The following is a 24,073-nucleotide window of genomic DNA, read 5'->3' on the forward strand; positions in this document are numbered from 1 at the left end:
GAGCAAATCAAACACATACCTTCCCCCAACACTCTGTCCGGTGCTCCAGTCTGTCCACTTCTGGCTGTGCACACTGGCATCACACGGCCTCGCACATGGATGCACAGTGTGAGCAACGGCATCAACTCACATTGCCATGGCAACCCGTGGCTGTAAATACATATAAGCATACAGATAATACTGGATGTGAACAATAGTGTATCAAAATACAGTATAAATAAACCAAGTCTGCGATGTAGCCAATGCAAAAGGCATTAGTCACAAATAGTGGTAACAGTAAATCAAGTGACATCAAACTTGAGGGTGTGCACTTAATATAAAAAATCACTATGTGAACAGGGCTGGGACTTCTAGTCCATGAGCTATAGATCAAGGTGGTATGCAGAGTGGCTTTCCATTCCCCCCCCCCTCCTCAGCATTGCCCGTGTCCTAAGGTCTCCTGCTTACACCCAGTGACAGAGCCCAGGCTGCGGACAACACGACGTCAGGTCCCAAGCTACACTTATAGCCAGCCTGGACTGTGGCCACTCGTCCGCTCCGTATATGCTACTGGCTGGGTGATGGCAGTAGTCGGGAGCAGTACAGTCTGGCAATGTGGGGGTCTCTATTGGTTACCGGGTGGTCTCTGTGCTAGGAGCACAGCTTTTGAGGTCCGTGCTGCTGCCGTCTGCCTGTGGGCCCTGAGCAGGATGGGAGAGGCTTCCTGCCCCCTCACATTATGGGCATGGTATTGATGGTGGACAAGAGCGCACCGTCAGAACAGCAGCCTCAGTGGGCTCACTGTGCAATTGCCCTGCTTGCCCATAATGAACCGCCACTTGTGGAGGCTGGGGGTGGGAGGGGGTGGTTGTGCTTGGTGAAGCCTATACCGTGTTTTTGTAACTTAAATCATGGGCAGCTGGAGCATTCACTTTAAAAGCATTATTAGGACCTGTGACCCCATTTTTGTCAAGATCCTAAACATCATGATGCTCCCCTGCGTGGACCAAACTTGTTTTCCAGAGCTGGATACAGGCTTGTCTCCATCTATGCACTGGTCGAGCATTCCTGCAGTCACGATCAGAGCTTGTGTGTTTTATATGTATGTACAGTGCATCCGGAAAGTATTCAAAGCGCCTCACTTTTTCCACATTTTGTTATGTTACAGCCTTATTCCAAAATGGAATAAATATATTTTTTCCATCAAAATTCTACACACAATACCCCATAATGACAATGTGAAAAAGTATTTTTGAGATTTTTGCAAATTTATTAAAAATAAAAAACTAAGAAATCACATGTACATAAGTATTCACAGCCTTTGCCATGAAACTCAAAATTTAGCTTGGGTGCATCCTGTTTCCACTGATCATCCTTGAGATGTTCCTACAGCTAATTTGGAGTCCACCTGTGGTAAATTCAGTTGATTGGAAATGATTTGGAAAGGTACACACCTGTCTATATAAGGTCCCACACTTGACAGCGCATGTCTGAGCACAAACCAAGCATGAAGTCAAAGGAATTGTCTGTAGACCTCCGAGATAGGATTGTCTCGAGGCACAAATCTGGGGAACGGTACAGAAAAATATCTGCTGCTTTGAAGGTCCCAATAAGCACAGTGGCCTCCATCATCTGTAAATGGAAGAAGTTTGGAACCACCAGGACTCTTCCTAGAGCTGACTGGCTGACTAAACTGAGTGATCGGGGGAGAAGGGCCCTAGTCAGGGAGGTGACCAAAAACCCGATGGTCACTCCGTCAGAGCTACAGCATTCCTCTGTGGAGAGAGGAGAACCTTCCAGAAGGACAACCATCTCTGCAGCAATCCACCAATCAGGCCTGTATGGTAGAGTGGCCAGACGGAAGCCACTCCTTAGTAAAAAGCACCTGGCAGCCCATCTGGAGTTTGTAAAACTCTAAAAATAGAAGCGCTTGTAATATGTTTGTTGAATGCTCATACCTGAAAGAAACTGTTAATTGTTTTAAATGAATACAGCTCTTTTGTGTGTTGTATGGAGGTCTGAAATGGTTATTTTAATCGCTGGGGGTTCCGTTTAGTAATCCGGGTAATAATGGTTGGCTGGTTCACAGCTGTCCCTAGCTCACCCTACCTTCCGTGAGCCGCTGACCGCGGCTCGCTGCTGGAGTCCCGGCTTTGGTTCCCTCCTGCAATAGATAGCGGTATCCGTTTGTGCAGTGCTTGGCACTTGGCGATGACGTCAATTTCCGGTTCCGCTTTCCTTTGCCTCCGTCTCTCCAACGCGTTTCGGGCTAGCAGCCCTTTGTCAAGTATTGAGAATGTCTCAGAAAGTTCATTTTTATAGCTAAAAAACTTTATTGATTTCAATTTAAAACAGGAAGTGGTTATACCGGAAGTTACTAATCCGGCGGCAACCACATGCTCCAATTTGCCCTGTAATATAGGGTATTGTTCATTTGTTAAAATAAATTTATATGTTATTTAATCGAGGTACTGTATGGCATTCTAAAAAATCAATATATTTATAAAAATAGGTGTTATTTTGGTTATGTGAATATTATATCAATTATGAAATTTATATAAAAATATTATTTAAATAGGTTAATTCTGAATAAAAGAAATGTACTAATATAGGTTTATTATAATGTAGAGTTCATCAGGTTGAATTATTATCTTACTAAAAAAGAATTAATATCTATTTCTACATTTAACCCCAGTGGTTGTAATGTATGCATTTGAAAGACCCATTTTGTTTCCTTATTTCTCAGATCCAAGCATATATCTCCTCCTCTCCAATTTTTCCGGAGTTTTTGTTTCCCCATAAATTTCAGGGTAGAAGGGTTTTGTTGATGGTGCTGTGGAGTTTGCCAAAATGCACCTGAAGGACTCCCAGACCATGAGAAACAAAATTCTCTGGTCTGAGACAAAGATTGAACTCTTTGGCGTGAATGCCAGGCGTCATGTTTGGAGGAAACCAGGCACCGCTCATCACCAGGCCAATACCATCCCTACTGTGAAGCATGGTGGTGGCATGCTGAGGGGATGTTTTTCAGCGGTAAGAACTGGGGGATAGGTCAGGATAAAGGGAAAGATGAAAGCAGCAATGTTCAGAGACATCCTGCATGAAAACCTGCTTCAGAGCGCTCTTGACCCCAGACTGGGGCGACGGTTAATTTTTCAGCAGAACAACGACCATAAGCACACAGCCAAGATATCAAAGGAGTGGCTTCAGGACAACTCTGTGAATGTCCTTGAGTGGCCCAGCCAGAACCCAGACTTGAATCCGATTGAACATCTCTGGAGAGATCTGAAAATGGCTGTGCACCAACGCTTCCCATCCAACCTGATGGGGCTTGAGAGGTGCTGCAAAGAGGAATGGGCGAAACTGCCCAAAGATAGGTGTGCCAAGCTTGTGGCATCATATTCAAAAAGATTTAACGCTGTAATTGCTGCCAAAGGTGCATCAACAAAGTATTGAGCAAAGGCTGTGAATACTTATGTACATGTGATTTCTTAGTTTTTTATTTTTAATAAATTTGCAAAAATCTCAAAAATACTTTTTCACGTTGTCATTATGGGGTATTGTGTGTAGAACTTTGAGGGGGAAAAATGAATTTATTCCATTTTGGAATAAGGCTGTAACATAATAAAATGTGGAAAAAGTGAAGCATTGTGAATACTTTCCGGATACACTGTGTGTGTGTGTGTGTGTGTGTGTGTGTGTGTGTGTGTGTGTGTTTACAGTATGCCTGCTGTGTGAATGTGCTGTGTATGTTGTGTGGATGTATTGGGTGTACAGTATATAATAAGAATTTACTCACCGGTAATTCTATTTCTCGTTGTCCGTAGTGGATGCTGGGTACTCCGTAAGGACCATGGGGAATAGACGGGCTCCGCAGGAGACTGGGCACTCTAAAAGAAAGATTAGGTACTATCTGGTGTGCACTGGCTCCTCCCTCTATGCCCCTCCTCCAGACCTCAGTTAGGGAAACTGTGCCCGGAAGAGCTGACACTACAAGGAAAGGATTTGGAATCCAGGCTAAGACTCATACCAGCCACACCAATCACACCGTACAACTCGTGATAACTATACCCAGTTAACAGTATGAATAACAACTGAGCCTCACTGAACAGATGGCTCATAACAATAACCCTTTAGTTAAGCAATAACTATATACAAGTATTGCAGACAATCCGCACTTGGGACGGGCTCCCAGCATCCACTACGGACTACGAGAAATAGAATTACCGGTGCGTAAATTCTTATTTTCTCTGACCTCCTAGTGGATGCTGGGTACTCCGTAAGGACCATGGAGATTATACCAAAGCTCCCAAACGGGCGGGAGAGTGCAGATGACTCTGCAGCACCGAATGAGCAAACTCAAGGTCCTCCTCAGCCAGGGTATCAAACTTGTAGAATTTTGCAAACGTGTTTGATCCCGACCAGGTTGCAGCCGCCCAAGAAGAGCCCACCTTCCTCGTGGAATGGGCTTTGACTGATTTAGGATGCGGCAGTCCAGCCGCAGAATGTGCAAGTTGAATCGTGCAACAGTTCCAGCGAGCAATAGTCTGCTTAGAAGCAGGAGCACCCAGCTTGTTGGGTGCATGCAGGATAAACAGCGAGTCAGTTTTTCTTACTCTAGCCGTCCTGGAAACATAGATTTTTAGGGCCCGGACTACGTTCCAGCAACTTGGAAGCCTCCAAGTCCTGAGTAGCCGCAGGCACCACAATAGGTTGGTTCAAATGAAACGCTGATACCACCTTAGGGAGAAATTGGGGACGAATCCTCAATTCTGCCCTGTCCATATGGAAGATCAGATAGGGGCTTTTACATGACAAAGCCGCCAATTCTGACACACGCCTAGCCGAAGCCAAGGCCAAAAGCATGACCACTTTCCACGGTATGAAGTGGCTCAAACCAATGTGATTTTAGGAAATCCAACACAACGTTGAGATCCCAAGGTGCCACTGGTGGCACAAAAGGGGGCTGAATATGCAGCACTCCCTTAACAAACGTCTGAACTTCAGGCAGTGAAGCCAGTTCTTTTTGAAAGAAAATAGACAGGGCCGAAATCTGGACTTTAATGGATCCCAATTTTAGGCCCATAGTCACTCCTGACTGTAGGAAGTGCAGAAATCGACCCAGCTGAAATTCTTCTGTTGGGGCCTTCATAGCCTCACACCAAGCAACATATTTTCGCCATATGCGGTGATAATGTTTTGCTGTCACATCCTTCCTAGCTTTTATCAGCGTAGGAATGACTTCAACCGGAATGCCCTTTTCCATCAGGATCCGGCATTCAACCGCCATGCCGTCAAACGCAGCCGCGGTAAGTCTTGGAACAGACAGGGCCCCTGCTGTAGCAGGTCCTGTCTGAGAGGCAGAGGCCAACGGTCCTCTGAGATCATTTCTTGTAGTTCCGGGTACCAAGTCCTTCTTGGCCAATCCGGAACAACGAGTATAGTTCTTACTCCTCTCTTTCTTATTATCCTCAGTACCTTTGGTATGAGAGGAAAAGGAGGGAACACATAAACCGACTGGTACACCCACGGTGTCACTAGAGCGTCCACAGCTATCGCCTGAGGGTCCCTTGACCTGGCGCAATATCTTTTTAGCTTTTTGTTGAGGCGGGACGCCATCATGTCCACCTGTGGCCTTTCCCAACGATTTACAATCAGCTGGAAGACTTCTGGATGAAGTCCCCACTCTCCCGGGTGGAGGTCGTGCCTGCTGAGGAAGTCTGCTTCCCAGTTGTCCACTCCCGGAATGAACACTGCTGACAGTGCTATCACGTGATTTCCGCCCATCGGAGAATCCTTGTGGCTTCTGCCATCGCCATCCTGCTTCTTGTGTCGCCCTGTCGGTTTACATGGGCAACCGCCGTGATGTTGTCTGACTGAATCAGCACCGGCTGGTTTTGAAGCAGGGGTCTTGCCTGACTTAGGGCATTGTAAATGGCCCTTAGTTCCAGAATATTTATGTGTAGGGAAGCTTCCTGACTCGACCATTGTCCTTGGAAGTTTCTTCCCTGAGTGACTGCCCCCCAACCTCGGAGGCTTGCATCCGTGGTCACCAGGACCCAGTCCTGTATGCCAAATCTGCGGCCCTCGAGTAGATAAGCACTCTGCAGCCACCACAGCAGAGACACCCTGGCCCTCGGGGACAGGGTGATCAGCCGATGCATCTGAAGATGCGATCCGGACCACTTGTGTAACAGATCCCACTGAAAGATCCGTGCATGGAATCTGCCGAAAGCTACCATCTTTCCCAGGACTCGCGTGCAGTGATGCACCGACACCTGTTTTGGTTTTAGGAGGTCTCTGACCAGAGATGACAACTCCTTGGCCTTCTCCTCCGGGAGAAACACCTTCTTCTGTTCTGTGTCCAGAATCATACCCAGGAACAGCAGACGCGTCGTAGGAACCAGCTGCGACTTCGGGATATTCAGAATCCAGCCGTGCTGTTGTAACACTTCCTGAGATAGTGCTACTCCGACCAACAACTGCTCCCTGGACCTCGCCTTTATAAGGAGATCGTCCAAGTACGGGATAATTATAACTCCCTTTTTTCGAAGGAGTATCATCATTTCGGCCATTACTTTGGTAAATACCCTCGGTGCCGTGGACAGACCAAACGGCAACGTCTGGAATTGGTAATGGCAGTCCTGTACCACAAAACGGAGGTACACCTGGTGAGGTGGGTAAATGGGGACATGTAGGTAAGCATCCTTGATGTCCAGTGATACCATGTAATCCCCCTCTTCCAGGCTTGCAATAACCGCCCTGAGCGATTCCATTTTGAACTTGAACTTCCTTATATAAGTGTTCAAGGATTTCAAATTTAGAATGGGTCTCACCGAACCGGTACCACAAACATTGTGGAATAGTAACCCCGTCCCTGTTGAAGGAGGGGAACTTTTATTATCACCTGCTGGAGGTACAGCTTGTGAATTGCCGCCAGTACTACCTCCCTGTCCTGGGGAGTAGCTGGCAAGTCTGATTTGAGGTAACGGCGAGGGGGAGACGTCTCGAATTCCAGCTTGTATCAGATACCACTTGTAGAACCCAGAGATCCACCTGTGAGCGAACCCACTGGTCGCTGAAGTTCCGGAGACGGGCCCCCACCGCACCTGGCTCCACCAGTGGAGCCCCAGCGTCATGCGGTGGACTTAGTGGAAGCAGGGGAGGATTTTTGTTCTTGGGAACTGGCTGTATGGTGCAGCTTTTTCCCTCTACCCCTGCCTCTGGGCAGAAAGGACGCGCCTTTAACCCGCTTGCCTTTCTGGGGCCGAAAGGACTGTACCTGATAATACGGTGCTTTCTTAGGCTGTGAGGGAACCTGAGGTAAAAATGTCGACTTCCCAGCTGTTGCTGTGGAAACGAGGTCCGAGAGACCATCCCCAAACAATTCCTCACCCTTGTAAGGCAAAACCTCCATGTGCCTTTTAGAATCCGCATCACCTGTCCACTGCCGAGTCCATAATACTCTCCTGGCAGAAATGGACATTGCATTAATTCTAGATGCCAGCCGGCAAATATCCCTCTGTGCATCTCTCATATATAAGATGACGTCTTTAATATGCTCTATGGTTAGCAAAATCGTATCCCTGTCGAGGGTATCAATATTTTCTGACAGGGTATCGGACCAAGCTGCTGCAGCACTACACATCCAAGCTGAAGCAATTGCAGGTCTCAGTATAGTACCTGAGTGTGTATATACAGACTTCAGGATAGCCTCCTGCTTTCTATCCGCAGGCTCCTTTAAGGTGGCCGTATCCTGAGACGGCAGTGCCACCTTTTTTGACAAGCGTGTGAGCGCCTTATCCACCCTCGGGGATGTCTCCCAACGTAACCTGTCCTCTGGCGGGAAAGGGTACGCCATCAGTAACTTTTTAGAAATTACTAGTTTCTTATCGGGGGAAGCCCACGCTTCTTCACACACTTCATTCAACTCAGCTGATGGGGGAAAAACCACTGGTTGCTTTTTCTCCCCAAACATAATACCCTTTTTAGTGGTACCTGGGTTAATGTCAAATGTGCAACACATTTTTCATTGCCGTAATCATGCAACGGATGGCCCTAGTGGGATGTACATTAGTCTCGTCCTCGTCGACACTGGAGTCAGACTCTGTGTCGACATCTGTGTCTGCCATCTGAGGTAGCGGGCGTTTTTGAGCCCCTGATGGCCTTTGAGACGCCTGGGCAGGCACTGGCTGAGAAGCCGGCTGTCCCACAGCTGTTATGTCATCGAACCTTTTATGCAAGGAGTTGACACTGTCGTGTAAAACCTTCCACATATCCATCCACTCTGGTGTCGACCCCGCAGGGGTGACATCACACTTATCGGCACCTGCTCCGCCTCCACATAAGCCTCCTCATCAAACATGTCGACACAGCCGTACCGACACACCGCACACACACAGGGAATGCTCTGACTGAGGACAGGACCCCACAAAGTCCTTTGGGGAGACAGAGAGAGAGTATGCCAGCACACACCACAGCGCTATATAATCAGGGATTTACACTAACACAAAGTGATTTTTCCCTATAGCTGCTTTACATATACAGTTTGCGCCTAAATTTAGTGCCCCCCCTCTCTTTTTTACCCTTTGAGCCTGGAAACTGCAGGGGAGAGCCTGGGGAGCTGTCTTCCAGCGGAGCTGTGAAGAGGAAATGGCGCCAGTGTGCTGAGGGAGATAGCCCCGCCCCCTTCTCGGCGGACTTCTCCCGCTCTTATGTTTATATTATGGCAGGGGATTTTTGCACATATATAGTTTTTTAGACTATATTATGTGCTGTTTGCCAATGTAAGGTACTCTAATTGCAGCCCAGGGCGCCCCCCCCCCCCCCCCCAGCGCCCTCCACCCATCAGTGACCGGAGTATGTTGTGTGCATAGGGAGCAATGGCGCACAGCTGCAGTGCTGTGCGCTACCTTAATGAAGACCGGAGTCTTCAGCCGCCGATTTCCAGGATGTTCTTCTTGCTTCTGGCTCTGCAAGGGGGACGGCGGCGCGGCTCCGGGACCGGACGACCGAGGCTGGGCCTGTGTTCGATCCCTCTGGAGCTAATGGTGTCCAGTAGCCTAGAAGCCCAAGCTAGCTGCAAGCAGGTAGGTTCGCTTCTCTCCCCTAAGTCCCTCGTAGCAGTGAGTCTGTTGCCAGCAGATCTCACTGAAAATAAAAAACCTAACAAATACTTTCTTTACTAGAAGCTCAGGAGAGCCCCTAGTGTGCAACCAGCTCGAGCCGGGCACAGATTCTAACTGAGGTCTGGAGGAGGGGCATAGAGGGAGGAGCCAGTGCACACCAGATAGTACCTAATCTTTCTTTTAGAGTGCCCAGTCTCCTGCGGAGCCCGTCTATTCCCCATGGTCCTTACGGAGTACCCAGCATCCACTAGGACGTCAGAGAAATGCTGTTTGTATGCATGCTACAGTATGTGTTTGTGTGTGTGTGTGTGTTGTGTGTATGTATGCTGTGTGTGTGTGTTGGGTGCACAGCATGTATGCTGTGTGTATGTTGTGTGTATGGTATGTGTGTGTTGTATGTATGCTATGTGCGTGTTTGTGTGTGTGTGTGTGTGTGTGTGTGTGTGTGTGTGTGTGTGTGTGTATGTGTATGCAGTGGAGCCGAGAGGGGGGCGGAGCGGGTTCTCTTTACCTGGACCCAAACTCATTGTAGATAGTGAACACTTGGGTGCCGTGAGAGGGAGGACTGACAGCTGTTTCAGCAGCCTCTCTCCGCAGCACAGCAGCCAGCACACAGCTACTGCATGCTGCATTGCGAGAGAGAGGTAGCTGCAGAAGTGATCGCACCTGCCCCCCGCCTCGCTCCCCAGCGACCTCCACCCATTAGAACTCAACACCCCCCGCACAGTGGCAATTTAAATATTTCCTAGGGAGGGGGGCTGGCCACGCCCCTCCCATGTACCTTGGCCCGGCATGGCGCCCCTGCCTGTATGTATAGTATGTATGCTTGTACAGTATGTATGCTATGTATGTGTTAAGCATGCTGTGTGTTGTGTATATGTACAGTATGTATGCTATGAGTGTGTTTGTAGATATGCTGTGTGTGTATTAACAGTTTTCTTGTAGTAGGGCTTAGGATAAAACGATATAATTTATTGTGACAGGCAGATCATATAGACCTGTACTGTTGTAATAACCAGCTGCTTGCATGCTCTTGGACGCTAGCAGAGCGTGCCCCCACATCATACTATCACCACCTTCAGTGTGACAGGTTTGGGGTGACCCTGTGCCTTTCACACCAGCTGCAACGTCCGATCCTCGGAGTCCAGCTGAGTACCACAGTGTGATATTGTTTTTTTGTTTTTTCTACATTGTATACATGTGCTTTCTATTTTTCTATTCAGTAATATGTTCAATCCTTTATTACGGACTAGTTACAAGCCCATCAAATGGACGGCCACCAGGGCTGGATTTGGGCCAATTCAGACCTGATCATTCCTCTGCGATTTTGCAGAGGTCTGCGATCAGATCGTCACCACCCATAGAGAGTGAAAACCCGCCCCGTGCAAGTGTGCGAATGCACGCGTACACCGTGCGAAAACTTCGCCAGACAGCGGACATCTGCAATTCCGTTTGCAACTCGCTCACCATCAAATGATCTTTCCATTCTGTGCAGTCTGTGCGTACCCAGGACTTACTCCTACAGTGCAATTCAAACAGGCTGATCGGGGCCGGAACGGACGTCACCCAACCGCCCTGAAAACGCGTGGTAAAGCCTGTGTTTTTCCTGACACTCCCAGAAAACGTCCAGTTACCACCCCCAAATGTCCGCTTCCTGTCAATCACCTTGCGTACGCCTAGCGATCAAAATTTTCACACCCTTGTTTCGCCGTTTGGCCTCGTGTGCGTGCATTGCGATCCATACGCACGCGCAGTCATTCGATGATCGGCCGCTGTGCGATTTAGCACCACAGCGATCAGGTCTGAATTAGGCCCTCTATTAGGAGGGCGGGCGCTACTCACACAGGAGCTGCCGGGTTTAAGGAAGTCCTGCTGCTGGGAACCGGGGCTTTGTCATGCTGAATGTGTGTGTGTGTGTAGCATTAACCTTTTATAAATATAGTTGCTGTATATCTGTAATGGACAGGCTATAATGATGCATACACCAGTACTGGCACCTGTAAGCTCACCAGTCCCCGCACAGCTCACGGCCAGTCTGGGGGGTAGAGGACACCAGCAGCTGGCCAGAGGGGTCTGGTCATGGTCTGTCCAGGGTGTGGGAGGGGCAAGCACAGAACTCTGCCCATCCATTGGTGCACAGTATATATAAAGCAGCTGAGCCGGTTATCTGCCTCCTTCTCACCCATATCATCTGCAGCCCCAGCATCGGCCCCCTCCTCCCGGTCACTGCACTGCTCACACAGGGTCTTACCTCTTACTGCCAGTCTGATTCACATTCTCCCCCGCCGATAAGTGGCCACACGTGTTCTCGATGCCTCCGCTCTCAGCGCTGTGGGACCGTCTGATGGTTCCTGCATTGTTTCCTGGTTACTGCTGCTACTTGTTGCTGAGTCCCGGGATGGCAAGTAACCTGGGGTTACAGCATAGTATATGGAGGAGGGGGTGCCATATAGATAGGGAGCACTATATGGAGGGGTATGGGGATGCAATGTGTATATAGGGGCAGTATATTGTGGGGGGTGCAGAATATGGAAGAGGATGGGGGTGCAGTGTATATAGGGGCTGTATATGGTGGTGGGTGCTGTGTGTGTGTGTGTGTGTGTGTGTGTGTGTGTGTGTGTGTGTGTGTGTGTGTGTGTGTCTGTCTGTCCATGTGACACCGAGGTGACTTTATTGAAAAAAAGCTGCATCTCTCTCCACTGTCCCTATCTGCCCCTACCTCTCCACTCTCTCCCCAGTCCCTATCTAACCCAACTCTCCCATGTCGTATTTGAATCTTCTTCCCCCTCTCTCCCCAGTCCCTATCTGCCCCAAAACTCCTTCCCTCTTTCTTTCTCCCCAGTCCCTATCTGCACCTACCCCATTCTCCACCCCAGTCCCTATCTGCCTCTACCCCCACTCTCTCTCCCCAGCCCCCTCTCACCGTATGCACCAAGTGTGAAACAGTCAGATCAGTATTATTAATATTACCAGCAGCCGGTTAGAAGGCTGTAATATCTCCCTGCAGTTTCACTTTCAGTTTGAGCTGTCTTAGCAAACAGAGGTGAGTAGTAGAGTTGGATTTTATTATTTAGGATGCAGGCTGCATGCATAGGAAAGGGAGCACTCAGGTAGAAATGAAGATAACTGTTACAAGAGGCTGGAGCTCCGGAACTGGGAACCGCTTCTGTAACAGGGGACTTGTTGGTACTAGCAAGGTACAGGTGGCTGAGAGCAGTTTAATATGGAGCTCTGTCAGTGGATTGGATGTGTGAGTCATGTGCAGTGTAAGGACGCTGTGCACGGCTGAAAGTGCTCAGCTGACCGTAGGCAAGATGGCGGCACCCTTGGTGAGCAGGTCTACAGGTACAGGAGAATCCTGACAGGACTGGCCAGCTGGCATGAGCAAGCCAGTTAATTGGCAGTGCTGGCAGGTCCGGTTCTTGCCCTTGTGGCGCCCCGGGCAAAAGTTAGGGGCGTGGCTTAATGTGGGGGCGTGGTCAGTCACGCCCCCATTTGTAGCGCCGCTGAAAGGAAATTAAAAAACAAACAAACAAAGTATGCTTACTATACCCCGCTCCTGATTCCAGACATGCAGACCTCCCCCCGGCGCCGCTCTTCTCCTCGGATCTATGGGAGAGACGTCAGTCATGACGTCTCCCCCATAGCACAGCATAGGCACTAGAGGTCAATTATGACCCCTAGCGTCTGTGCTACAATGTTGTGCAGTGCGCAATGACGTCATCGCGCACCGCACAGCAAAGGTCCTCTCCATGAAGGGAAACTAGACGCTTAGCGTCTGATTCCCTTCACAGCGGGGGGGACCATTGCCATGAAGGGAAACTAGACGCGTAGCGTCTGGTTCCCTTCTCACAGCGGGGGGAGGCACAGCACGGGGGCACTGCTGGGGGGCACTCTGCACAGTGGCGGATCTTGCCATGGTGCGGCGCCCTCCGGATGGCGCTGGCGCCCTCCGGAAGGCGGCGCCCTGGGCAAAAGTCCTGCTTGCCTGTGGCAAGATCCGCCACTGAGTGCTGGGTAGGGTAAGAGGGTTCAAATACGCACTTTGTGACAGTCTCCACTCTTTAGAAGATTTGATACATTTCCCACACAGTTCTCAAAAGAGTTTATACTACAAAACATGTGGCAGAACACATAAGTTAGCAGCAAAACACAGTGAGAGTGGAGCTATATCCAAATGTGTTACATGTTATTGCTTGGAAATAAAGGTTCTGTTACCATCTGTTTTGTTTGCTATTTTTTGTGCTCTCAACTTCCCATTTTGTGGATGTGACTCCATGCACTGTAATACTCTGCAGACTCCTGACCGGCGGCAGCGTCACTGTCAGCTTGTGCGGCTTCATGGAAAACACTTGGATGAAATTTGCAAATGTCCTTGCTCTTCCTCTCTTGGACATTGTCCTAATCCTGGTTTGTTTCCTTTGTGTGAGAAGTAAGAAGTTCTTTGGTGTTATTCCTGTCTGTCTTCACTTATGTCACAGCTTTCGGCAGCATTGGGTGGCCATATGTTTTTCTCTGTCTTAGGTGAATGTGGTTCATTCTTCTCTGTTTACCAGGGCCGATGCTAGGATGTCCGGCTCCCCCCTGCAAAGTATCATTTTGCACCGTCCCTACCATAAAGGGTCAGCACGCACCTTTGGCGTGCGCCACAAAAAAGGGGTTTTGACTCACAAAGGAAGGGGCATGGACATACAATAGTACCCCCAATTCAAATTACTGTGCAGAGCGGGAGAGACAGGCAGTAGTTGAACAGAGAGGATGGAAGTTGCACACAGCAAATGTAATGAGAGTAAGGGGGCAGGTAGGTGTTGTGCAGAGAAGGTGGGGCGTACAGTCAGGAGATGTATTGAGTGGGGTTTGGTAGGTGTTGTGCACAGCAGCTGCGATGTACAGATAGGAGATGTACTGAGTGGAGGAAGGGGGCTGGTAGAAGCTGCGGAGAGAGGCTGGAAGGGACAGAGAGGAGATGTGAGTGGAAGCACTGACATATTTATAATGGGTGCAGTGTGTGTGGTGCACATGGGCCCTGAGATCCAGGAGGACCTCACCCTGCACTTATGTTTTTTTAATAATTACCTGCCAGAGTCCTGGGGCACAGCAGCAGTGCCATTTTCCTGGTGTTTCGCGCATGTACAGTAGGAAAATCACTGGGAAAATGGCTACTGCGCCATTTTCCCAGTGATCTGCTCTGTAGACTCTGGGACAGCTCTAGTGTCCCCTAGGGACCCTAATGCCCAGAAATACAGCGCTGCCAGCTAGAGAGGAGGAGGCCCAGACGGAGCCTGCACACGGGCCGCCTCCTCTCTAGAAACGCCCCTGAGTGGAGGGGAGTGGGCAGGTAGGAGCTGTGCAGAGCAGCTGGGACTTACAGATAGAAAATGTACTAAGTGGAGGGGGGTAGCTGGTAGAAGCTGTGCAGAGAGGCTGTAATTGACGGCTGTCGTTGCCTAACGATCGCCTCTGCCTGATTGACAGGGCGGGAGGGGGCAGCACGGTGGTGTTTGGCTGCCGTTTTGTGGGCGCGGTCCAGCCAGCGCAGGCGTGTCGAGACCGTGGGGGGGGGGGGGCCACAGCGGCTGCGTGACGTTGCACGCAGCCGCTGCAAGCCAGGTGCAAGCTGCTCCTGAAGTGCAAAAGCATGGCCTCTGTGCGATGCTTCTGCACTTCTGTGACGGGGCAGGGACTGACATGCGGGGTGGGCTAGCCCTTTGCTCGGCGTCCCCCCGCATGTCTGTGTTCCTGATCGTAACTGTGCTAAATTTAGCACAGCTACGATCAAGTCAGAATCCCCCCCATGGACAGTAGGTCAACTGGAGAAGGAGGTGGGGACTTATCTCATACCTCCATTGTCTCCCTGTGTGCCATCGATGCTGAAAAACCAATGGCAAAACCTTTGACCATCGGTGGATAAGTTGCACCAGATAATGATCTAATTGGCAACTATAGTTATAACATAATTTTTGGCTATGGGGCATATTTTTGGGCTATTTTAGAAATATACATTATTTTAATAGTGCCTGAATAATGGAATCACTATTACTGTTCTTGTTACTTGATCCTATTCACTATATTCACGGTCAAGTCACATTATTATGACCTCCTCCTACATTTGATGTCATCAGCGTATTTCCCATGAAGTACGTCACGTGATGTGCGCTGGCTTGGTGGGTATATAAGGTGTGCGATAGGCCATATGCACATATAGCACTCTTTGCTGTCATGGGTAAAAGGGGCAATTTATATGAGTTGCAAAAAGGGGGTGATTATCGGCTTTCGGGCCAAGCGTGGCAGTATTTCTGAAACAGCGCCGTTCGTGAACTGTTCGCGTGCTGCTGTGGTGAAGGTGTATCGTGACTGGACAAATGGCACCATTACCAATAACCGATGTGGAAACTGTGGAGCACCACGTGTCATTGATGCAAGAGGTGAATTCGGCTATGAAGGTGCGTGTAGGCCGACCAAAACGCTACAGTGGAGCAGCTCACCATCAAAATGAACCTGGGGGCTACCAGACGTGTGTCTAAAACAACATGGGGTTCCGAAGCGGTTACTCTGGCTATTAGCTGGTGGTCATAAAAATGTGACTTGACCATGAATGTATAACTGCACAGTACCACATCGTCAGTGTGCCATTCTTAAGGCGTGTACACACGGTGAGATCGTTGCTATGCCCAATTTTGGCTATGCGATTTCCCTTGAACTCTCCCAGAGCCCAGATAGCACAGATTTTGACTATCTGTACTTGAGATTTTGTTTATATACGATTTTGACTAAGTGCCAATTTTGACTATACTTTGTACTAGATAGTAATAGTCAAGATTGACTTGCGTACACTGTCTATCTAGCCTTGTGATACCGACCCCGCGGGAGTACGCATCGGGATCGAATCTGTATCACAAGCTTCTTAACACCTTGAGATATGCACTAACTTTCCTTAAGATTTTGGCTATATAGTCAAAATCTTACAGATTTATCTCACCGTATGTACACACCTTTAGTACATCCTGTTATCAGTTATCTTAGGGGTCTATTTACTAAGCCTTGGATGGAGATAAAGTTGCTGGAGATAAAGGGCCTAATTCTGAGTTGATCATAGCAGCAAATTTATTAGCAGTTGGGCAAAACCATGTGCACTGCAGGGGGGACAGATATAACATGTGCAGAGAGAGTTAGATTTGGGTGTGGTGTATTCAAACTGAAATCGAAATTGCATTGTAAAAATAAAGCAGCCAGTATTTACCCTGCACAGAAACAAAATAACCCACCCAAATATAACTCTCTTTGCACATGTTATATCTGCCCCCCCCCCCCTGCAGTGCACATGGTTTAGCCCAATTGCTAACAAACTTGCTGCTGTGATCAACTCAGAATTACCCCCAAAGTACCAGCCAATCGGCTACTAACTGCTATGCCACAGGCTGTGTTTGAAAAATGACAGGAGCCGATTGGCTGGTATTCTATCTCCAGCGACTTTGGGGGTAATTCCAAGTTGATCGCAGCAGGATTTTTTTTTAGCAATTGGGCAAAACCATGTGCACTGCAGGGGAGGCAGATATAACATGTGCAGAAAGAGTTAGATTTGGGTGGGTTATTTTGTTTCTGTGCAGGGTAAATACTGGCTGCTTTATTTTCACACTGCAAATTAGATTGCAGATTGAACACACCCCACCCAAATCTAACTCTCTCTGCACATGTTATATCTGCCTCCCCTGCAGTGCACATGGTTTTGCCCAATTGCTAAAAACAATCCTGCTGCGATCAACTTGGAATTACCCCCTTTATCTCCATCTAATGCTTAGTAAATATACCCCTTAGTAGCCTCCAAATCATTGGTTTATTAGTAACCTTCAAATATTGTTTACTTTCTTTTCCAGTCCCGCTACACATACATATAAATATATTTGACTATAATCCCCAAAAAGTTAGCTCCCAATCTTAACAAAAGAAAAAAAATGTAAAGTGTTCAGCTCAATGTCATTATGGATCTGTTGACAGCCTATTCTAAGCTAACAAATCCATTGCGTCAGTCAGGGTGTACTTCTTATTTACAAAGATTTTCAACTTTTGTCTACTTCAAAAAGAAAAAAACTTGCTTAAAATCTAACAAACCCTTTTGGGTAAACATAACATTGAAAACGTTGCTTTATATCTAAATAAACCTGACACTGGAGATACTCAGGGTTCTATAAATATATAAACTTTATTTCACAGAATTATTTTCTCTCTTTGAATCATGTGTTTGTTTGTTTGTTTGTTTGTTTATTTGTTTATGTATTGCTTAGGTTAGTGTTTTACATTGATGTCATTCAATTGGTGATTTTTTTACCAGTTATTTTTTCATTCTTTGTTTCTACTATAGTTAGAAAATGTTACTTTGTGTAATAATACATGTAGTACCAATGACAATTGGTAATTAGTTTTGCTTACTTGGGTAGTTGGTCAGTACTTGATTTTTATTTTCAGATGGGGTACACATATGGTAGGTTATGTTATACCACAGGAAGCAAAGTTTTTTCTCTCAGTAGCCTGTGTAAGGTGTGGGTAGTGGGACTTTGCCTATGATTGTATGTATTTTATTTATTTGTATTATTATTAAGCCCCTGCTGTCTCGATGATGATGTGTGGCATAGATAACTTTCACCATTCTGCCCACCCGTATCCATAGCAGGAATTGAGAATCCCTCACAAAGTAAATATTTACACTCTATGTTGGATTCTCTTTAAGGGACCCAATTGAATAAATTGTTTCTCAAAATAACTCTTCAAATGGTTGGATACCTCATTATAGTGAAAAGTATTAAACCCTTGAGAGAGATAAAGTAGAGACGTTGCCCTTTGCGGGTTGGGTATGGAATGCCAGAAGACCAGCGGCCAGAATCCTGGCACATCCTTGTAAGTATTTTAACCCTTATTATTATTATTATTACTACCAGTTATTTATATAGTGCACACATATTCTGCAGGGCTTTACAGAGAATATTTGGCCATTCACATCAGTCCCTGCCCCAGTGGAGCTTACAATCTATATTCCCTACCACATGTACACACACACATTCACACTAGGGTTAATATTGTTGGGAGCAAATGAACCTATCAGTATATTTTTGGATTGTGGGAGGAAACTGGAGTACCTGGAGGAAACCCACGCAAGTACGGGGAGCATATACAAACTCCGCACAGTGCTTTGAGGCAGTAATGCTAACCATTGCACCATCTGTGCTGCCCTTACCCCTATCTCTAACACCCCCCCCCCCCCCCCCCCCGCAGCCTACCCCTATCGTCCCCCCACCGAGCAGCGTAATCCTATCCCTCTCTGTAGTGCCTAGCCCCAATCTTCAGTACACCTGCATGATGTGTAGTTATTCTGGCCGTTGGGATCACACTGTTGGTATTCTATCATTTACCTAGCACAGTCTGTAATATAGCAGAAGTGGATTTGTTGCTGTGGGCTTCTTCTCCACTTTGTCTCTGGAAGGTTTGGTGACCAGTCCTGTTTTATTACTTAGCAAACCTTAACATCTCTTGATAGACACCCGCACCAGACTGCTTAATATCCACCTCCAACTGACAACTGAAATATAATTATAAGCCCTATAATTTATACAGTTTTGAGTACTTTGTAATGTGTAGACTTCTATATTGCTTACTTAATATTTTATCCATTAGTGTTGATCGTACATTGTGTGATTTTGCTGATGATTTTAGGCTATTGACCTCATCTCAGCATATAAGGACCTGTTAATGACCACGATCCCTGATAATGACCCTACTGAAAGGGTCATTAGTAGAGGCGCCGCTGCAGCAGTCCCCTCTCCTTCCGTATTGGCTGCCCGCCGCCGCTGTGAATGCTGGGATGAAGGAACCGCATCCCAGCGTTCACAGCAGTGCCGGGCAGCCAATACGGAAGGAGAGGGGACTGCTGCAGCGGCGCCTCTACCAATTACATAGCGCTGCTGTGGCTCCAGTTCCCCTCCCACCTCCTCCTCCGTTGCCTCCGGCGCTGCAGCTCTCCTTCCCTGCCTCCATCCTCTCCAGCGCAGCACACAGAGCTGAGGCGGCTTGTAATGGGTCAATTTGACTCATTTCAAGCCGCTGGCCATTACGCCCTCAGGGCAACTGCGCTGTGTACCAGGCACACCTGGCACATACGTAGTTACGGCGCTGATAATCATCAATAGTCATTAGCAGTGGGAACACTCCCCTACCCCCGCCCCGCACCAGCTCAGAGTACAGAGACAGAACAGACCATCTTGCCAGACCACTGACTGCACAAGGACTGGGTAAGTGTAACATGGGGGAACGGGAAGAGATGCCGCATTGACGGGGTGGACCGAGGTGACCTGGTATATCCCGAGTTCCCTTTACTAGTGAACAGAATATTTATCTAGATTATTTAGTGTGGTTGGGGGATTACCGCTGATGGCCCCTAAGAGGCTTCAGTGATACTAAAAGCTATGCAGCTGCTTAACCCAGGAAGCAGATCTCATCCAGGGCAGGATGTATCATGTATAGCATGCATACTGGTGTTTATTAGTGCGTATGCATGAATAATTCCAAAAGGGACAGCTCATCCAATAAGACCTGCCCCTTGTGAACAAAGGACTTCTGGGTTCATGACCCAGGAGTCCTAATGCACATGCATGACGGCTGGCCTGCATATGTGCTGCAGATGGGGGTCAGAGAGAAACTCTGAGGAAAGAAGCCTACGGGCGATGCCACATTCTATGGGGACTGCAGTGCCAGTCGGCCACATAGACTATATGTGATGTCTGCAGCAGACCACTTTTATACATATTGAGAATGCAGCAAACTGTCAGTTGTCGAACGTGTGACTGCATTTTTTGAGGATAGTGCACCCGTCCTCAGTCTGGCCTCCTCAGACAGTAATGCTGTTGCTGATTGCTTTACTTTATCCCATGTGTGGCTGGTTGAAGTCCTGTGTCACATACTATATTTCAGCAGTGACACCTGTATTTTTTTAAAGTCCCAATTGCATATACCTCATAATAGCCACAATTACTTATACAGAAGGCACTGAAAATGGTAAACTGACTCCTCCCACTTTGGCGCTAATCCAATGCTACACTTTTTGCAGGAACTTCTATTTTCTCAATAAAATGTAATGTACCGGCTTGATGTGAATAAAATATGAATTTAATACTACACAATGATTAAAAGTGAGACAAAAACATGATTATGATACAGCCTTGAAAAAGGGACTTTGATGTCCCGAAACGCGTCGGCACCTGCTTTCCAGTACTTTTATGTGCTTCTGGACATCCTTGACTGTGAAAGGGACCACTGGGGAACATGCCTGACGGAGCCACATGCAGGGTATTGTTCCCGGGAAATACCTTGCATTCATAACACCTGCGGCTCCGATTATCATCTTGGTAGGACTCTGTTTCCCATGTTGGGTTCTGTTTTTGTCTCACTTTTAATCATTGTGAAGTATTAAATTCATATTTTATTCACATCAAGCCGGTACATTACATTTTATTGAGAAAATAGAAGTTCCTGCAAAAAGTGTAGTATTGGATTAGCGCCAAAGTGGGAGGAGTCACTTTACCACTTTCAGTGCATTTTTACCGTTTGGAGTTTGTAGGAAACTCCCAGACTACCCCCAGGCCTGCACAAATCCTTACAGCGCAACCATCCACCTCTATTATTCCTTTTTTGTTCTACTTATACAGAAGGAGCCACACTTATTGAGGGATGGTATTCAGTATGCCGGCTGTTGGGATCCCGGCGCTCAGTATACCGGCGCTGGAATCCCGACACCCGGCATACCGACAACTATTCTCCCTCTTGGGGGCCACGACCCCCCTGGAGGGAGAATAAATAGCGTGCCACCGTTCCCGCAGCGTGGTGAGCACAGCTCGCCCGCAAGGGGCTCATTTGCGCTCGCCCAGCTGTCGATATGCCGGCGGTCGGGATCCCAGCGCCGCCACCGGCATACCATACTACACCCCTTATTGAGCGTGACTACATCGCAGGCGGGGGCGCACGGCCCATTCATTCCCGGCGGTGTGCCTTGCTGGGCGCACCTAGTCGCAGACAGAGCCACGATTAGCTGTAACATTTGGATACTGCTGTGATTTTGATGCAGTCCTTTCAAGGAGTGAATAGTTACAAGTATGTGACAGGATGTAAATGGAAAACAGCTACAATACATGTTACAGCATGCTGGTCTCATTAGCAAATTGTGATTAGGGCTTGTTGGCTCGAATTAATACATTTTGTAAAAAACAAGGCCAGCAAACAGTGTAACGAGTAATGTTCCTTACACGTCCACAGCTGCTTAAAGTCCCTGCAAGCATGATGATACAAGGTCGAACAGTGCATTCTTTTGATGCAAATAAAGTAATTTGTGAATTATTTCTGAGTGTATAACAGAGCAATGGTTCTTGTTTAGGCTCAAGAGACAACAAGAGTGTAACTGCTTGCCGACAGTATAACCACACCTTTACGTACAAAGGGACAAACGATTTATATTTAAATACATCAATTATTAAAGAGATGTGTAATGCAGCGCCGACTGCCTTGTGTGTGTGTGTGTGTGTGTGTGTGTGTGTGTGTGTGTGTGTGTGTGTGTGTGGGGAGGGTGAGGGGGAGGGGAAGGGGGCGGGGGATCGCTAACCACATATAAACACACAAGTGTAGATGTAAGTAATATTTGTGCTGGATTGGCAGTGGTGCTATATACCCAAGATTCAGTATTAGGCTACCCTCCAGTGGCAAATGCAGGATTTCTAGAGGGGGGTTTCCAAATGCATTTCACAATCTACCACTCTGCGGAACATGGAATACAGTTAATATTTAACACTATCAATGGTCTATAGTATAGGCTGTATCAAACATATTTAATATAAATAAGATAATGTAAGTGGTCAAGAAAAGGTTAAACATACCACAATAAATAAATAAATAAATAAATAAATACACAAACATAATAGAACTAGTACTGCACTTTCTAAGCACACATTCTCCCACCTCATGGTAAGGCTCCTGTCTCTTCTTCCTGGTAGCTACTCTCTGGTCCAATGCACTAATTGAGGCCTCAGAAGCAGAAGAAGCTTCTACCCCAGGACATGTGCAGCAGTTTAAACTGCATGATGTGGTGGCAGCTCTAGTAATTGTATTATATACCATTGCAATTGTTGTAATTTGACCCACTTGCCAAGAGGAGGGGGGTTTCCAGGCAACCAGAACCCCCCCCCCCCCCCCCCCCTGCATTTGCCTATGCCCTCTCCTAAGCTCTCCCCCAGATTCAGAATTGGATTGAGATACAAAAATAAAAGTGTCATCATGCTTCTGTGCATGCGCAGTTTGCTAAAACTTGCTATTTGCTGCAAAATAGAAAGCTGCAGCTGACTCAGAATCAGATCAGGGGCTAAATGTAACAGCCTCCGAGTTGCCAGGGGTGCGGAACTTTCTGCGAGTCTGCCCCCTTTTTCTCTAACGTCCTAGAGGATGCTGGGGACTCCGTAAGGACCATGGGGATAGACGGGCTCCGCAGGAGACATGGGCACTTTAAGAAAGAATTTAGTTCTGGGTGTGCACTGGCTCCTCCCTCTATACCCCTCCTCCAGACCTCTGTTTGATACTGTGCCCAGACGAGCTGGGTGCTTTTCAGTGAGCTCTCCTGAGTTTACTGATAGAAAGTATTTTGTTAGGTTTTTTATTTTCAGGGAGCTCTGCTAGCAACAGACTCCCTGCATCGTGGGACTGAGGGGAGAGAAGCAGCCCTACTCTCTGAAGCTAGGTCCTGCTTCTTAGGCTACTGGACACCATTAGCTCCAGAGGGATTGGTACGCAGGATCTCACGCTCGCCGTCCGTCCCAGAGCCGCGCCGCCGTCCCCCTCGCAGAGCCGGAAGACAGAAGCCGGGTGAGTATGAGAAGGAAAGAAGACTTCACAGGCGGCAGAAGACTTCATGATCTTCACTAGAGGTAACGCACAGCACTGCAGCTGTGCGCCATTGCTCCACACTCCTCACATACTCCGGTCACTGTAAGGGTGGTCACTGTAAGGGTGCAGGGCGCAGGGGGGGGCGCCCTGGGCAGCATTTGGGACCTCATATTGGCAAAAAGAACGCATATATACAGCTGGGCACTGTATATATGTATGAGCCCCCGCCAAAATGACTGTTTAAGCGGGATAGAAGCCCGCCACCGAGGGGGCGGGGCTTCTCTCTCAGCACTCACCAGCGCCATTTTTTCTCCACAGCACCGCTGAGAGGAAGCTCCCCGGGCTCTCCCCTGCTGATACACGGTAGAAGAGGGTTGAAAAGAGAAGGGGGGCACATAATTAGGCGCAAAAACTATACATACAGCAGCTACTGGGTTAACATTAAGTTACTGTGTTATTCCTGGGATATTATAGCGGTGGGGTGTGTGCTGGCATACTCTCTCTCTCTCTCTCTCTCTCTCTCTCTCTCTCCAAAGGGCCTGGTGGGGGAACTGTTTTCAGAAAGGACATTCCCTGTGTGTGTGTGTGTGTGTGTGTGTGTGTGTGTGTGTGTGTGTGTGTGTCGGTACGCTTGTGTCGACATGTCTGATGAGGAAGGCTATGTGGGAGAGGAGCGGGAGCAAATGAATGTGGTGTCTCCGCCGACGGCACCGACACCTGATTGGATGGATATGTGGAAGGTTTTAAATGATAATGTTAATTCCTTGCATAAAAGACTTGACAAGGCTGATGCATTGGGGCGGTCAGGGTCTCAACCCGTGCCTGACCCTATGTCGCAGGGACCGTCGGGGTCTCATAAGCGCCCACTATCCCAAATTGTTGACACAGATACCGACATGGATTCTGACTCCAGTGTCGATTACGATGATGCAAAGTTACAGCCAAAATTGGCTAAATCCCTTCGTTATATGATTATAGCAATAAAGGATGTTTTGCACATCACAGAGGAAACCCCTGTCCCTGACACGAGGGTGTATATGTATAAGGGAAAGAAG

At 47.8% G+C, this 24,073-nt stretch overlaps 1 long non-coding RNA gene across 1 annotated transcript in view; it reads right to left on the reverse strand.

The window, feature by feature from the left end:
• The window catches only part of LOC134968840 (uncharacterized), an 87,629-nt gene that overhangs the window by 57,870 nt on the left and 5,686 nt on the right, over nt 1-24,073 (reverse strand). The window contains exon 2 of the long non-coding RNA XR_010189344.1: nt 20-150. This is a non-coding gene — a long non-coding RNA (uncharacterized LOC134968840). The remainder of the gene's footprint in view (nt 1-19; nt 151-24,073) is intronic.

Source organism: Pseudophryne corroboree, chromosome 11 (genome assembly GCF_028390025.1).
Source record: "Pseudophryne corroboree isolate aPseCor3 chromosome 11, aPseCor3.hap2, whole genome shotgun sequence".
Taxonomy (NCBI): Eukaryota; Metazoa; Chordata; class Amphibia; order Anura; family Myobatrachidae; genus Pseudophryne; species Pseudophryne corroboree.